Raw genomic sequence first — 14,491 nt, 5'->3', positions numbered from 1 at the left:
CACACAAAACCAGTCCAGGACTCCAGACACACACACACACACACACACACACACCTACACACCCACACACCCACACACACACCAGTCTAGGACCCCATCCTTCATCAGAGAAGCAGAGCCCAGATCACTGGCAAATGTGAAATATTAAATATTTAGAAAATTACAGAAACTGACATAGCACATCCCTATGTATTCACCACTCAGATAACACTGGATGACATTTTACCATATTTGCGTCTGATCTTTTTTGCTCCTCTTTTTTGTTCTTGTTTAAGAAATGGAACTTGATGGGTATTGTTAAAGGTACCTTTGCTTTCATTTTCAGTAATCTCAGAGGCTTGGTCTCTGAGGACTGAGTGGAAAGGGTAACCGTCTCTAAACCTGATGTCAGCCTCAAAAATGAGCCCCAACTTGCATGTGGTCTGTCTTAGGTGACATTAAGGAATCATTGGCTTTGTTTCATAGGATAATGGCATATTTGGCCACATTTAATAAATCCTTATCAGAGATGTATACAGTATTTAAGAATAAACTGGAATTTGCTCTAATAACTGCAGGGGAATCGTGGTGTTGGGGGGCTGAGTTTAAAAGAAGGAAGATTGGCAAAATGTTGCTAATTCCTGAGGCTGGGCAATGGGTGCACAGGGCTTTCTTGTGCTCTTTTCTCTACGTTGTTTGTCTTTGAAATTTTCCGAAGTAAAAAGCTCAGTTTTTTTAAAGTGTGCTTCCAGAGCTGCCAGGGGACCCACAACAGGTCTGGGATCCATCTCCAACTGTGACCTGAATGGGCCCCCAGACTTGAGCCAGACTTGAGGTCAATCTGTCTGGTACCAGCTCTGCCTCTAACTTGCTGTGTGATGTCAGCCAAGTTACTTTTCATCTCTGACCCTCAGTTCCCCAGGGGAGAAGGAGAAGATTGAACCTGATGGGTTGTCAGCGTCTTCCATTTTCCACCTCTGATACTGGACACATCTACCTTGTGTGCTCAGAGGTAACTGTGGGGACAGCTCTCTTTTTACCTTCAATTTCCTCAGTGGTTTCCCACACCACCACTCAAGAGAACCTTTGCAAAAAGAGTTCTGTGGCCACATAAGTTGGAAAGCCACCACATCACAACATCCTTGTCCTGGCAAGTCACAATCCACATTGGCACATTAAAGGCTCTGACAAGTCCTGCAATGAAGATAACCTGTTCAACATTTCCCAAATTTATTTGACCACAAAACTTTTTAAAAGTTGGCCTTTCCTATTCCCCATGCATGAGAGTTCCTGGGGGCACCCTCTGGGAAACCCTTCCAGTTTTCAGAGTGGGGACTCTCACCCCAAAGGACAAATTTGCCATTTTTTTATGTGAACATGATGATTCTGACTCATTTTCGGGAGAATGCAGGATTTGTTTTCCATGTTGTTGATGGGTTTTGTAGTTAACTAAAAGTGTAGTTTTTCCCCCAGTCATTCCCTGACCAGAAACATCTGCTTTGATGTCACACTCTGAGTCACTGACCAGATGCTGGAAAACCCTCCAACATTGGAAAACTGGGCCTGCCACAAGCTGGAGCTCTCCTGGTGGGGCCTCTAGGAGCAATGTTCCTAGGGAGGAGTAGGAGAAAGAAGACAGGCTTTGGCATTGAATACTGTGGGTTGAAATCTCAGCTCAACCACTTAACCATCCATGTAACTTCGGGCAAATTTTTTTGTCTCTCACCTCAGTTTACTAATAGATGAAGTTGTGAGGATTCAGCTGCATGGGATATGTCGAGTGTCAAGTTTCTTGCCTTCTCCGAAAGAATTTATAACAACTAATATTTACTGAGCACTTACTATGTGCTGTACTAAATAGATGCATTCCCTGCTTTTGTCTTCCCATCAGCTCTGTGAGACAAGTATTATCCCTCCCCTTTACAGCTGAGGAAACTAAAGTCCAGAGAGGATAGGTAACTTGCCCACAATCACACAGCTTGTGAGGAGTGGTGCTGAAATTTTAGCCCTGGTCCCAGCCACTACAACATCTGTCCTTATCAAAAAGATCAGATCCAGAGGAAGACATGTTGATCCTCTGAATGTCTCACCTTACCTGCCTGGTCAGCATTTATTGGTCCTTGGGGAACCCATATGATGTCAGTCCCTGTGCATCTTTGGCTCATAGACAACCATGGAATCCTAAAACCAAGTTTATGGGGACTTCCAGGTTCCCTGAGGCCCCAGGTTCCCAACCCCGTCCCTCAGGACCCTCTCTAAGGGTGAGGGGTTTGCTTAGTGTCCTAGACTATGTCCTACGTCCTAGCCTAGCCCCCCTCATCTGCCTCAGCCAGGGCAGAAAGCTCTGGTTTTAGTTGTTTTATATACCGGGCTTCTGTACGAGATTTTGTCTGAGAAGAGGATTTGCTACTAAAACAAAAAGTGAAAATCACTGCCATAGAAAAGCTCCCTGTTTTTTAAACAGGGGAGGACCTTGAGGCCCAGAGAGGTAAAGTAATTTGCCCAGGATCACCAGCTGGCCTCCTGAGCTCTAGGCAGATCTCTGTCCTCTCTTCAGGACTCAGCAGGGGCCAGGCTGAGGGAGGCTTCGCAGCTCTCAGGGAGCCCCTCAAGGTCAGTTGTCCGGGCTGGTTCTGCCAGCTGGTGGCCAGTTTCTATGAAGATAACTGTGTCTGAGGCTGGCTCCCTGAACCTCGTCCGACCACATCTATTTCTGGGCTGCGGAGGCCTGACGGAGCACAATTTGATTCATAAATTATCCAGCTCAAGGTGTGTGTGATGGGCTCTCCTTCCCAGATCTGAAAGTCATTCACTCCGGAACTTGCAGCACTTGGGGCCGAAGGCAGGGGCAGCTTTTTGTCTCGTTGAATCCTCCCAGCAACCCCAGGAGGCACCTTCTATGACTGTTATCCCTGTTCGGCAGGTGAGGAAACTGAGGCTCATAGAGGTGAGGTCACTTGCCCAAAGTCACATGACCAGAAGTAGAAGAGCTAGGATTCGAGCTCAGGGCTCTCTGGTGCTGCAGTTTTCCCCACACGATCATGAAGATAGTAAGGCAAGGAACTGAACAAGTGGCATTGAGAGGAAGAGGTTAGACCCTGGGAAATAGCATCGGAAGGGAAGTTTCAGGAGTGCCAAGCCTCTTCCCGCAAACTTCAGCGTAACCTTCAGCTGGCGTTGCACCCCACCCTGCCCCTCTTCGCCATGTTCTTCCCTGTCTCACATCATCCAGTTCCAGGCACCGCTTTGTTCCACCTGCCCCAGGAACCTGGTTCACTATCCTTGACACATACCCAACATAGACTCAGCACTTTATAGTTTGTAAAGCATTTTCTGATTCCTTATCCCATTGAACCTCCAACTAGCCCTGTGAGTAGCACAGGTGTTCTCACCCACAATGAGGAAACTGAGGTTCAGAGAGGCTCACAGGCCCAAAAGTGTGAATCTAGTCTCCTAACTTCATGTCAGGCCCTTTATGAGTTTTTCAGTCTGCTTCTTTATGTATATGCTTTGTCCTTCCCCAGGGGTGACCAGTATTCCCCCTTAGATGGTGGGCTCCCTGGGGCCATTACCCATTACCAACTCCTGCCCCCTGCCGTGCCTAGGACAAAGAAGCTTTGTAGTGTGGTAGGTGCTCTCTGGTGCCCCACTCCCCTAGAAGCCCCATCCCCTGGGCCTGCCTTCCCCACATCTCACTGCTGGGTCGTGCAGAAGTGCTAGAGGAGAGGGCAACGGCCTCGCCAAGATGACAGACAGCACCTACCCCGCCTTCGTGCCTCCTTCTCCTTGGGCATCTGATCACTGTCCTCTTTGTTTTCTTAAGTGTCTCCCCTCCTCCTTACCCGCCTCACACTCCCGCTCTGGGACAAGGCCTTTCAGATCATCAAATATCAAACGCTTCTTATGCGAGGGCTGAGATGGCTTTATCGGAGCCTGTAAATCTCCCAGAGCCCTGACGCTCTCTTGAGTGCCAAGCCTCAGGTGAATTATGTGGGCCGGTCTGCGGCAGGCAGAACAGGCGGTCCTCAGGGGAACACAGCCGAGGGACCCAGCGCACCTAGGCGCCCACCCTTGGCCCAAGGAGGGGCTCTAATTGAGGGTGGGCATGGGTGTCCCAAGCCCACCTGTCCCAGGCCCTGGAGGTAACCAGCCCCCCGGCAAGTGAGCGGGTGGGTCCCTGAGGGACCCTCAGCCTCTGCTTTCCTTCTCCTCACCATGCTCATGTCCTGGCCAGTCTCCTGCCTCACATGCAGCCGCTCTGAGGGCCATTTGAGACCCAAAAGATCCAGATTCTAATCCCAGCATGGTCACTGAGTAACTAGGTGATCTTGGATGTGTCACTTCCCTGACTGAGCCTCAGTTTCCTCATCTGATAAGTGGGGTAGCTGTACTGGTCTTGCAGGGTGTCGAGGATCCAGTGAGCTCAGAAGTGCTCTGCCTGCGGGCAGAAGCATGCACCTTCCCTGTCTCTCAGGGGCAGCCTGGCATGTGAATGAAGCCTACAGGCTCTGGAGTCAGACGGACTTGAATCCTGGTTCTGCCACTTACCAATAGTGTGACTTCAGGCAAGTCACTTAATTTCTCTGTGTCTCGGTTTTCTCACCTGTAAAATGGGGATGGGGGTGATGATGATGACAGTCACAGAGATGCTGTGAAGAGTAATTGACCAATGCACGGGAATTGCTTAGAACCCGCAATAAGTGGCCCTTGTTATTGCTCCTTTTCTCACTGCTATCATCTAGTCTGTGCCCTCATCACCACCAGGCCTTCCTGCCTTCAGGGCCTCCCCATGGCTGTGGACACAAATCCGAACTACTTACCCAGTAATCAAGGCTCCTGCCTCCTGGCATCAGTCACTCCTTACTGTTTCATGTGAACTCAGCTCCTCCTACTGACTCCCCACCTGGGAAATGACTGTCCCCCTCCACCCTTTTGCTCAGAATGTCCTCTCCCTCTCCATACTGACCCAAACCCGCCCCACCAAGGCCTGGCGGAGGAGCCCCCTGAGCTGCCTTAGTGGGGCGGGACACCTCCTTGGCATAGGTGCTGCTTCCTCATCTAGACTGGACGCCACCTGGGTGCAGAGACCTCATCTTAGGCTGCTCAGCCTCTCCGGTGCCTTGCAAACTCCTCTTCGAGTAAATGCCTTTCTTCTCCCTGCCTGAGAAAGCAGGACCACAGCGGGGGAAAGTCCCTGTCCTCAGGGAGATTAAATTCAGCAAATCATTTAGTCATGATAGTAACCCAGGTAGAGGAAAAATTATTCATTAAAACAAATCTGTTTCCAAATCAGCTCACATCTAGCACCAACTCAGAACACATAGACACACATTATCAAACATTGGGGAGTATTTTGCGGGAAATATATATAACATAACATTTACCATTTTAATGTGGCATTCCGTGCATTCACCATGTTGTGCAACCATCACCACTATCTAGTTCTAGAACTTGGGGGGTGATTCTTTAAAGGCACTTGTGTAATTTTTTTTTACAAATATAATTCACATAAATCAAAAAGGAAAAGTTGAAATGGCTCTAGGGCAATGGTTCTCAACCAGGAGTGATTTGGCTCCCTACCTCCTACCGCAGGGGACATTTAGCAATGGTCTGAAAGTTTATTGGTTGTCACAACTGGGAAAAGGAGTGCTACTGGTCTCTAGTGACTAGAGGGTATGGGTGCTGCTGAACACCCCACAATGCATGGAGCAGTCTTTCCCAACAAAGAGTTGTCCAGCCCAAATGTCACGGGAGCTGAGGTTAAGAAACCCTGTTCTCACATCACCACTTGGAGATCATCTTTGTTAACACTTTGTCAACATTTCATTCCTTTGTATGTATATTTATATATATATATATATAAACAAAAATGTGTTTTATAGAACTATGCTATTTTGTGACTCCTTTGGGTGAAAAAAATGCGTTAAACATCTATCTTTTCGAGTCACAAACTTCTGCAACATTATTTTTGGCGGCTGGCTGAATTTCATATTGTAACGTAATTAATTCTTATTGTTGGACATTTAGGTTGTTCCCAGTTTTCCTTGGTAAACAGCACCATAGTAAAGTCCTGGTAGCTGTACCTGTGGGCACATTCGTTATTATTCCCTTTGGAGAAATTCCCCTGGTTGCAGAATAAAGGTTTTCCAGGAAATGGGGAGGTTCTGATCCCAGCCCTGGCCCCTGGTGATGTCTTGCTGATCCCTATTAAAGTGTCCTCCAAGGACCAATGGCTGCCCTTCCCCTGCAGACAAGGAGCTGGGCACCGCTGTGGGTGAAAGGGGCTTGGCTTGACCCTTAGCAACCCTAACATAATAGGTTTTACTATCCTTGGCTACTCAGGTTAATGTTTCATAAATTGGAGCCAGTTATGAGCAGATTAGTCAGAGTCCAGTTTGTGGTCTTATTAGGAGAGGGGATCATTTGTTGGTGTACTTGAGCTTGATGAAAACCGTCGTTCTGTGAAACGCCTACAAGACAAGCAGACTGCAATTCCCACCTGCCTGGGGGGCTCAAAGGTCATCTTTCCCTGACTGGATGGTAATAACTGTAATTAACAAGACACACTCAGCTCAAACAAACATGTCACTGTGGGTGCATCGGGAGGCTGTGATAGCTTGAGGTGGAATTGCTAATTGGCTGACCCTTCCTCATAGCCCTGGTGCAGTTGTGGTCTCTGTGATGTGTGGCATTATAAGTCACCCCAGCAGCGTTCTGTCCTGCGGCCTTTTACACTAGCCTTAGAGCGGCTCCCTGACACCCCTGCTGCAGCCCATGCATTCATTTAAAAGGCTTTGCTGAGCACCTGCTATGTATCACCGGGCACTTAGGGAAACCAGTCCCTGCCCTCCTGGAGCTTATATTCCAGTGCAGGGGGACAGACAATAAGCAAACACATAAACGGATGAAAAGAGAGGTTCAGAAAGTAGAAATGCTTTGAAGGAAATGAAACAGGGTAATGGAGCAGAGAGTGGTGAGTGAGTGGGATAGTGGGGTGACTAGAGAGGGCTCCTTTGTGGTGGTGACCTTTGAGCTGCTACCTGAATACAGACAAGGCACCCAGCAAAGATCCACAGGGAGAACTTCCCAGGTGGCTTCAGGAAAGCTTTGGAGAGAGGGTAGGCCTAATCTGCCCCCTCATTGCCGCTCCTTGGGAGGGGTAGCAAGCTCTCAGCCTGCGCCTCCTTCTCTGGTTGAAAGGTGAGGTAAACACACACCGCTGTTTGCCATATGTTGGCCATGGAGCTGTTCAATGCAGCCCAGCCCCGATGCCCCCCAGGAAACAGCCCCTTTTGTCAGCAGGTAGCTAAGTCACAATTTTTAATTCATAAGCTATCTTGCCCAAAGCCCATATCTCACACTAACTCCCAGTGTTCATTATGCAGTGATACAATTCTATACCAGTCAGAATTATATGGCTCCACTGGACAGTGATGGGCCTGCCGGCCAGCTTGTCCCATCTGCTCAGGCGGCATAGGCAGCACACATGTAGCTGTTTAACAGGCTACCCCTGGTGGAAAGTGGGGGGTGCGGGGGGAAGGCGGAGGGGAGGGGAGGAGGAAAACCCAGGGGCCTCAGGGTAGGACATGAACTCCTTAGCTTAGTGAGAGCCAAGTTTAACTCCTTGTTCCACCCCTTACCCTGACCTAATGCCTGTTATTTTCTGCACTTTAGTTTTCTCGTCTGGAAAATGGGGATAATTGTACCTACCTCACTGGAATTTTATGAAAATTGAAAAAGATATATATTTAAAACACTTGCAACAGTGCCAGGCACAGTACATGTTGGCTGTTGTGGGGGGAGCCGCTCCCAACTCACTGTGGATAAAATGGGCTACGGTTGGGACTCACCTGGTCTGATTCTTCTATTCAGAAAACAGGCAGAATAGGGAAAGAAGGAATGGGAACCAAGACAGGCCCCACAAGAGGTGCTTTACATACATGATCACACCTGATCCTCACACAACCCCATGAGATGGGAGCTGTTATCCACACTTTACAGATGAGGGGTTTGGCTTAGAGGAATTTGCAGTTTGCAGGGGGTCTCACAGCTGGTAAGCGGCAGATCTGTTGTTGTCACCCAGGTCTTTTTCTCATCCTGCGAGTTCACGCGCAGTAGGCGGTCTTCACTCAGGTGTTGATATAACAGACTCTAGGCAGAAACCTCAGCTGAAAGAGGGACCACTAGGGGGAAGGGGGTGCAAACCCCAGTTCTGCTTACTTCCCGGGGGAGGGCCAGGTGACCAGGTCAGAGGCCAGGTGAGGGATTAGGGTCCCACTGGTCCTCTCATCCATTTGAGGACTGGCATTTGAGTGGATGGATGCTTGGGCCCCGAAGACCAACTAGACCATAAGCTCCTCATATACATGGCTTTTTTCTTCTTTTCTCAACCCCATGGCCCAGTATAGGCCAGGACCAGAGTACACCCCCGCCTACTAGTGTGTACTCACTGACCCTTCCTAATCCCTGCAGAGCGGGGAGTGAAACTTCAGGTGATCCAGCAGATAGGTAATGAGCATCGCTCTGGGTACTGCAGGGGATGGAAGCATGAGACCCTAGCTCTTATCCTCAAGGCCCCCCTGAGTCTGTGGATGTGAGAACCAGGGAGGCCCCACAGCACAGGGCTGTTCCGAGGGTGCTAGCCCAGCACTGGGGCTCAGTGGAGTGAGAGAGAGTGTGGAGCCTCCCGGATTGGCTTCCTGAGGCCGGCGACATTGGTGGTGTGTCTTAAGAACAGAAAGGACCAAGGTGGGAGCCATTGGTTTTCCTTTAACTCAGAGGGCAGTGGTTGCTGTCAGCCCAGCGGAGCAGACAAAGCAATTGAAAGTCATCAGCCTGTGTTCCCACACGCACCATCAGCCACTCACTAAACTGCTTTTCGCCCAGACCTGACTCTGCCGTGGGTCAAGATGCTGCTGGCAAGATAACAAGGGGACAAGATGTGGGAGTGATGAGATTTGGCAGGAGCGGAGAGGAGGGGCACCTGGGGAAGGAGAGAGCCTGCTAGCTTCGAAGGAACGAGGTGGGAGGGTGAGCCCCCCACAGCCTAAAAAGAGAGCTGCCCCCTGCTCCCCAAGTCTAACCATCTCCCCTAACCCCCCTACATCCTCCTATCAGTTTCCCTCTCCCACTTCCTCCCCTCTGCCTTTGACCGTCTATGAAACAGAAGCCCTTTGTTAGACTCTGCTGCGCCCTCTAGCTGCCACTCCGCACTCTCCTTGTTTTTCACACCAAACTCCTGCAGCAGCGTCTGCACTCGCAGTCCTCAGGTCTGAGCCCTACTCAGCCACAGTTTCTCACAGTCTGACCCCAGGGGGGCATCTGAAGATCCAAACAGGGGCCTTCACCTGGTCTTCCGTCTCCTGAGCCTCTCTCTTAACACTATTTGATCCTGCTATCCGCTCTTTCTGGGATCATCCCTCTTTCCTGCCTCTTGCACCTGGCTATACTGGTTTCCCACCTGCCTCTCTGAACACGGCCTTTCTGTCTGAATTTTCCTGGACATCCTCACTGGAGCCATAGGTCTACTTTGAAGGCAGCCTTGCCAGCACCCTGAGTATTTCACCACCTTTGTGCTGACAGCGTCTTTCTGCGGCCCTGCCTTCCCACTCCAGTCCCCACTGCAGGCCCTCGTCGCCCACACCTGAAGGACATCGCCACACAGACCTGCTGATGCTATGGAAAGCTCTATCATTTTTGTCACCAGTAAAGACAGAAAGTTTGGAAAGGGAGTCAGTTTTTTTAAGGACATTGAAATAGGATAAGTTCAATATTTTTTAAAATAATTTTTTTGTTGAGGAGTAGTTATTTGCAATGTTGTGTTGGTTTCAGGTGTACAGCAAAATGATTCATTATATACATATATTCTTTTTCAGATTCTTTTTGATTATAAGCTCAATACTTTTAAATGTTTAATTGCGCATGCAGTACATGAATCTATTGATTTTATAAAATTTTTAATTGTGGGAAAAATACTATCATTTTATGAGAAATGTATCTGGAACTTTCCAGAATGTATAGCGTTTTTTAGCTAGGACTGCCCCTTGAGGAAAAAGCAACTTCCTTGCCACCTTGTTCTATGAAGAATGATGATCTCTTCTGTGTCTCCCCTTGTTCCTTAGCACAGGGCCAGGTGCAGAGTGGGTGCAACGATGGAGGGGGGGTGGTGGTGAATGCCTGTAAGGAGAAAAAGAGAGGCATGTATCTCAGTCCAAGCTAGCCACTCACCAGCCACATGACCTGGGACAAGTCGCTGAACGCCTCTGGGGCTGCTTCCTCACACAACATGGGAGAGCTTCCTCTAACATTATTATGGAGACCGAGTAACACAGTTGTGCAAACAGCTTAGCTCAGTGCCTGGCACAGGTTAGTGTTCAGTAAATTGTAGCTACTATTTTTGAATAAACAGGGGAAAGAAGGCTGTGACTCCCCCTCAGCAGCCTTTGTGCTTTTGCAGACTTGATTCACGTCTTCACAGCCTCCTTCTTGCAAAATCTGAAAAGGTCTTGATGTCTGAAGCTCTTAGAGGAGGTGGCTGCCCCCAGGATTACCAGCAGGGCCAGCAATGACCTGCTTCTTCTCTTGTGTGAACGCCTTAAGCCGCCAGTTCTCAGAGGCCTTAGGGTGCCCAAGGTGCAGCCCCGCTCCCCCGAGAGCCCCTCCCCTACCAGGTAGATCCACGCACACCTAGGATAGCACCTGTCGACCCAGGGGAAGCAGCTGCCCTTCTGCTCAGCAGTGAGGGCTGAACAGGTGAAAGGCATCCCCCATGGTCTGCCCCAGCCCCCTGGTCCCCTGGGACTTAGATAAACAATGTCTGGGAGACCAGAGAGCTGACAGGGTGGTATCAGTTTCCAGGATGGCAAAGATACCTGTGTATGCGGTTGCACGCCCACAGCCCCCTGGGAAAGGGAGCATGATGGGAGAGGGGGAATACAGGAGGGAAAAAGGAAGCGGTGACCCATCCCGAGGTCAGAGCCCTGGTGCAATGCCTTGTGGACCCGAGGGTTTTGTTGTCAGCCTGTCCTCAGGGCTGCCAGCTTGCACCCATGGGTCCTTGGTTGTGAAGCTTTCCTGGCAAGAGGATGGGTTGGCTCAGTGCTCTTGCTGGGCGAAAGCTCTAGGCACAGGCTCCTGGGGGTGGGTGTGGAGATGGGCCACAGTGGTATCTTGGTGCCAGGCACAGTATTAACTCATTTAATCCTCACAGCAACACTCTCGGTACTGTTGTTACCCCCATTTTACAGACTAGGAAACTGAGGCCGAGATATGTTAAGTAACATGACCGAAGTCACCCAGCTAACAAGTAGCAGAGCAGTGGTCAGAACCCAGGCAGTCTGCCTCCAGAGGGCATAATCGTAACCACCTCTCTGCTCCACGTTGCTTTCCTTCAGAGGCCTTAACTTAGCAAGTACTTACATGTTCAGTAGTGTGATTATATCACGAATGTATGTCTCATGTGTGAGACTGAAGGGACTTGCCTGCTTTTCTCTGCTGATTCTCCAGCACCTTGCACTCAGTAGATGCTTCATATAAACTTGAATGAATGAGTGATCTGATCAATCAGTCTTTGAATGAGACCTGTCCTTGGTCCTCCCTGTTTGGGACATGGGGCTCACCTCCTGCCCCTGCCTAAGCCAGCATCCCAGTGAGTACTGATGTTGCCATGGTGCCAGTAGGGACATCAGAGCCAGTGGCTCAGTTAGATGGCCTTGTCAACTCTCTGGGTGTAACCCTTTCTGGCTATTGGTCCTGGCAGTCACTTGTACTTGGCAGGAGGCTGCAAGGTAAACTCCACACAGATAGATGTGTGAAAAAGAAGAGAGAGAGAAAGAGTGTGTGTGTGTATGTGTGTGTGTGTGTGTGTGTTGGGGGAGGGTCCCAGAGTTTGAATTATACCAGTTGAGGGATGTTTGCCTGCGTTGGTTGGAGAAAGTGCCTAGGCTGGGCAAGAGGGTATTTTATGAGCTGGGGATAGACTCTGAGTTGGGGATGGGCAGTGTGGTCATGAATAGGGCAAAGGTGCTGAGCAGAGGACCCAATTGTGCTGGGACAGATAACCTTCTTCTCCAAACCAAAAACCACAGCACAGCATTCAACAAGGGGCTTCTAGTTTGTGAATGATTTATAGGAAAAATCTTGCAAGGATAAAAATTGAATCACATTTAAACATTGATAGGTTCCTTTATTAAGACGAATAAATTTATATGAAAATCTGGAATGATCGGATGTTGGACTTTGGGGTGGGGGAGGCAGGAGGCTGGAGGTCTTGCCTCAGGGCAGCCCTTCAGCTCAGCATTTAGGGGCTCAGAGGACCCGGCTGCCAAAGCACCCTGTGCTGTCCATGCTTTGGCCACCTCAGCACTGATCACCCTGTTACAGGAATACCAGGTTGAGGGCTGCATCCCCCCTTGGAAGGTGTCCCCGGTACACTGTAGGAGTGCAATAATTGTTTGCTGAGTGGATTTGCTAATGAAGAGCAGATGAAAGCACTCGGCCTCTTGTTTCCCCAGCAGCAGAATTCCTAGCTCAAAAAGCTCCTTTATATCCATGCATTTACGTGCCTCCTTGCAACCCTGTCCTCCCTGCTCCACAAAGACAGCTGTACAAAAGCCTGCAGGAGGGTACCCCGGCCACAGGAGGAAGCCTTAGGCAAGGTGGCAGCTGGAGTCACATCCCCTCCCTGGCCTGGCCCATGGCAGAGTCCCCAAAGCCCACAGTCTGAGAGTGACATGAGACCCAAATGGGCTCTGCCATCAGCAGCAGCCTCTCCGCCTGCCTCTGCCAACCTCTGTGGCGGGCTGGGAGGACTGGGTGGGAGTGGGCCTCTAGACATCATCCACAGGGTTGCTAAGAACAGCCCCTGCCCCAAAGTCGAAAGTTAGAGAAGGACATTGTCTCCCCTCTACTTTCCCCCTAATCAGTCCAAGAGAGGAGACAAACCCCTACTGTGTGTGGCTCCCTTTAGAGCCGGGGAAGGGGAGGAGCAGGGAGATACAGCAGCTCCCATGAGCAATCCTGGTGTCTGCCCTGTGTGTTGAAGGCTTGGGTGTTAGTTCTCACCTATGGAATTAATGTCCAACTATCCTCTTTCCCAGTCCTCTCCACCTTCCAGGATCCAGTTTAAACAACATTTATTAAGTACTTATTTGTGCCAGGAACTATTCCAAGCCTGTACATGCCTAAATTCTTTTCACATTCATTTAATTCTCATAACTCTATGAGGTAGATCTTTTTAATCTTCATTTTACAAATAAGGAGGCCAAGATACAGAGGTTTTGAGTAAGTTGCCCAAGGTCACACAGCTAGACAGTGGTGTAGAGAATTAATGTCACCTCCTCTGGGAAGCTTTCCTTCTTTGAGCCTTCCTATGTGTAAACAGCCTCTCCCTGCTGTGAACTGAGATGCTGATTCTTGGGGGTGTCAAAGCTCCCTTACCATGCTGTCAGTGCTTCAACGTCAGAATTCCTGGCAGAGTGAGTGACCTCTGCATCCCCCACAGTGCCCAGCACAAGGCCTGGCCATAGGACAGCCTCCCCGGGGGACTCCTGAATATGTGATTGAGTGGCAGTGAGTGAGCCGGTAGGTGAATGAAGCAACACCCTGGTTAATGAGGAAGAGAGGGCAGTGCAGTTGGGGTTTTCCAAGTGAATTCACAGTCTGGTGGGAGAAGCATCAGGGCAGTGTGGGGCCCAGGTGGGCTGGGAGCAGCCATCCTTCAGGAACATGCTTGCCACCGTGTGCCCAGCACTAGCCAGGGACCTTGAGGGATGGTGGTGAGAGGCCCTCATCTTCAGGGAACTTTTTGGTAGAGCACGTCAACACACAGGAAGCAACCGGAGAACAGAGCCCTAGTACTGCCTGTGGGGCTGGAGGGGGTCAGAGACAGGGACTAGGACCACCTTCCTGGAGGAGGAGGAGGAGGGGCCGGCGCTGCGTGGGAGGCCGAGGGGAGGCCAAGAGATAAGGCCGGAAGACAAGGAGGCAGAGACGAACGTGGCGATTTGGGGAACTTGCAGAAGCCACTGTGAGGGCTCGGGGTGCCATGGGGGAGCATGAGACGAAGTTGGGAGCGGGGCAAGTGTGGGGGTACACTCGAGCCAGTGCTGTTTGTGTGTGATTTTTGCTGGTACTTTAAGTACATACTTGAAATTTTAATAAATACTGAAAGACTTATTCTTAAAATTGAATTTTGTTTTTAACTTACATTTATCATAAAAGAAAACTTTCTACCACTGCCATATAGAAAATTAGAAAAGAGTAGAAAATGCCCATAAAAATAAGCACAAAAGGAACAAAACAAGGTTACTGCCTTTATCCACTGGGGCTGCTGTAACAAAATACCACAGACTGTAGCTAATAAACAATAGAAATTTATTTCTCACAGGTCTGCTGGCTGCAAGTCCGAGATCAGGGTGCCAGCGGGACCGGGTGAGGACCCTCTTCCTGGGTCAGGTGGTGCCTTCTCGCTGTGTCCTCCCACAGTAGGAGGGGCAGGGGAGCTCTCTGGGGT

General features: G+C 49.8%; 1 protein-coding gene across 1 annotated transcript in view; it reads left to right on the top strand.

The window, feature by feature from the left end:
• The window catches only part of CDH23 (cadherin related 23), a 388,627-nt gene that overhangs the window by 189,140 nt on the left and 184,996 nt on the right, over positions 1-14,491 (top strand). The window lies entirely within an intron of this gene.

The sequence above is a fragment of the Vicugna pacos genome, chromosome 11, assembly GCF_048564905.1.
Source record: "Vicugna pacos chromosome 11, VicPac4, whole genome shotgun sequence".
In the NCBI taxonomy this organism is placed as follows: domain Eukaryota; kingdom Metazoa; phylum Chordata; class Mammalia; order Artiodactyla; family Camelidae; genus Vicugna; species Vicugna pacos.
This window is presented reverse-complemented; position numbering and strand designations above follow the sequence as displayed.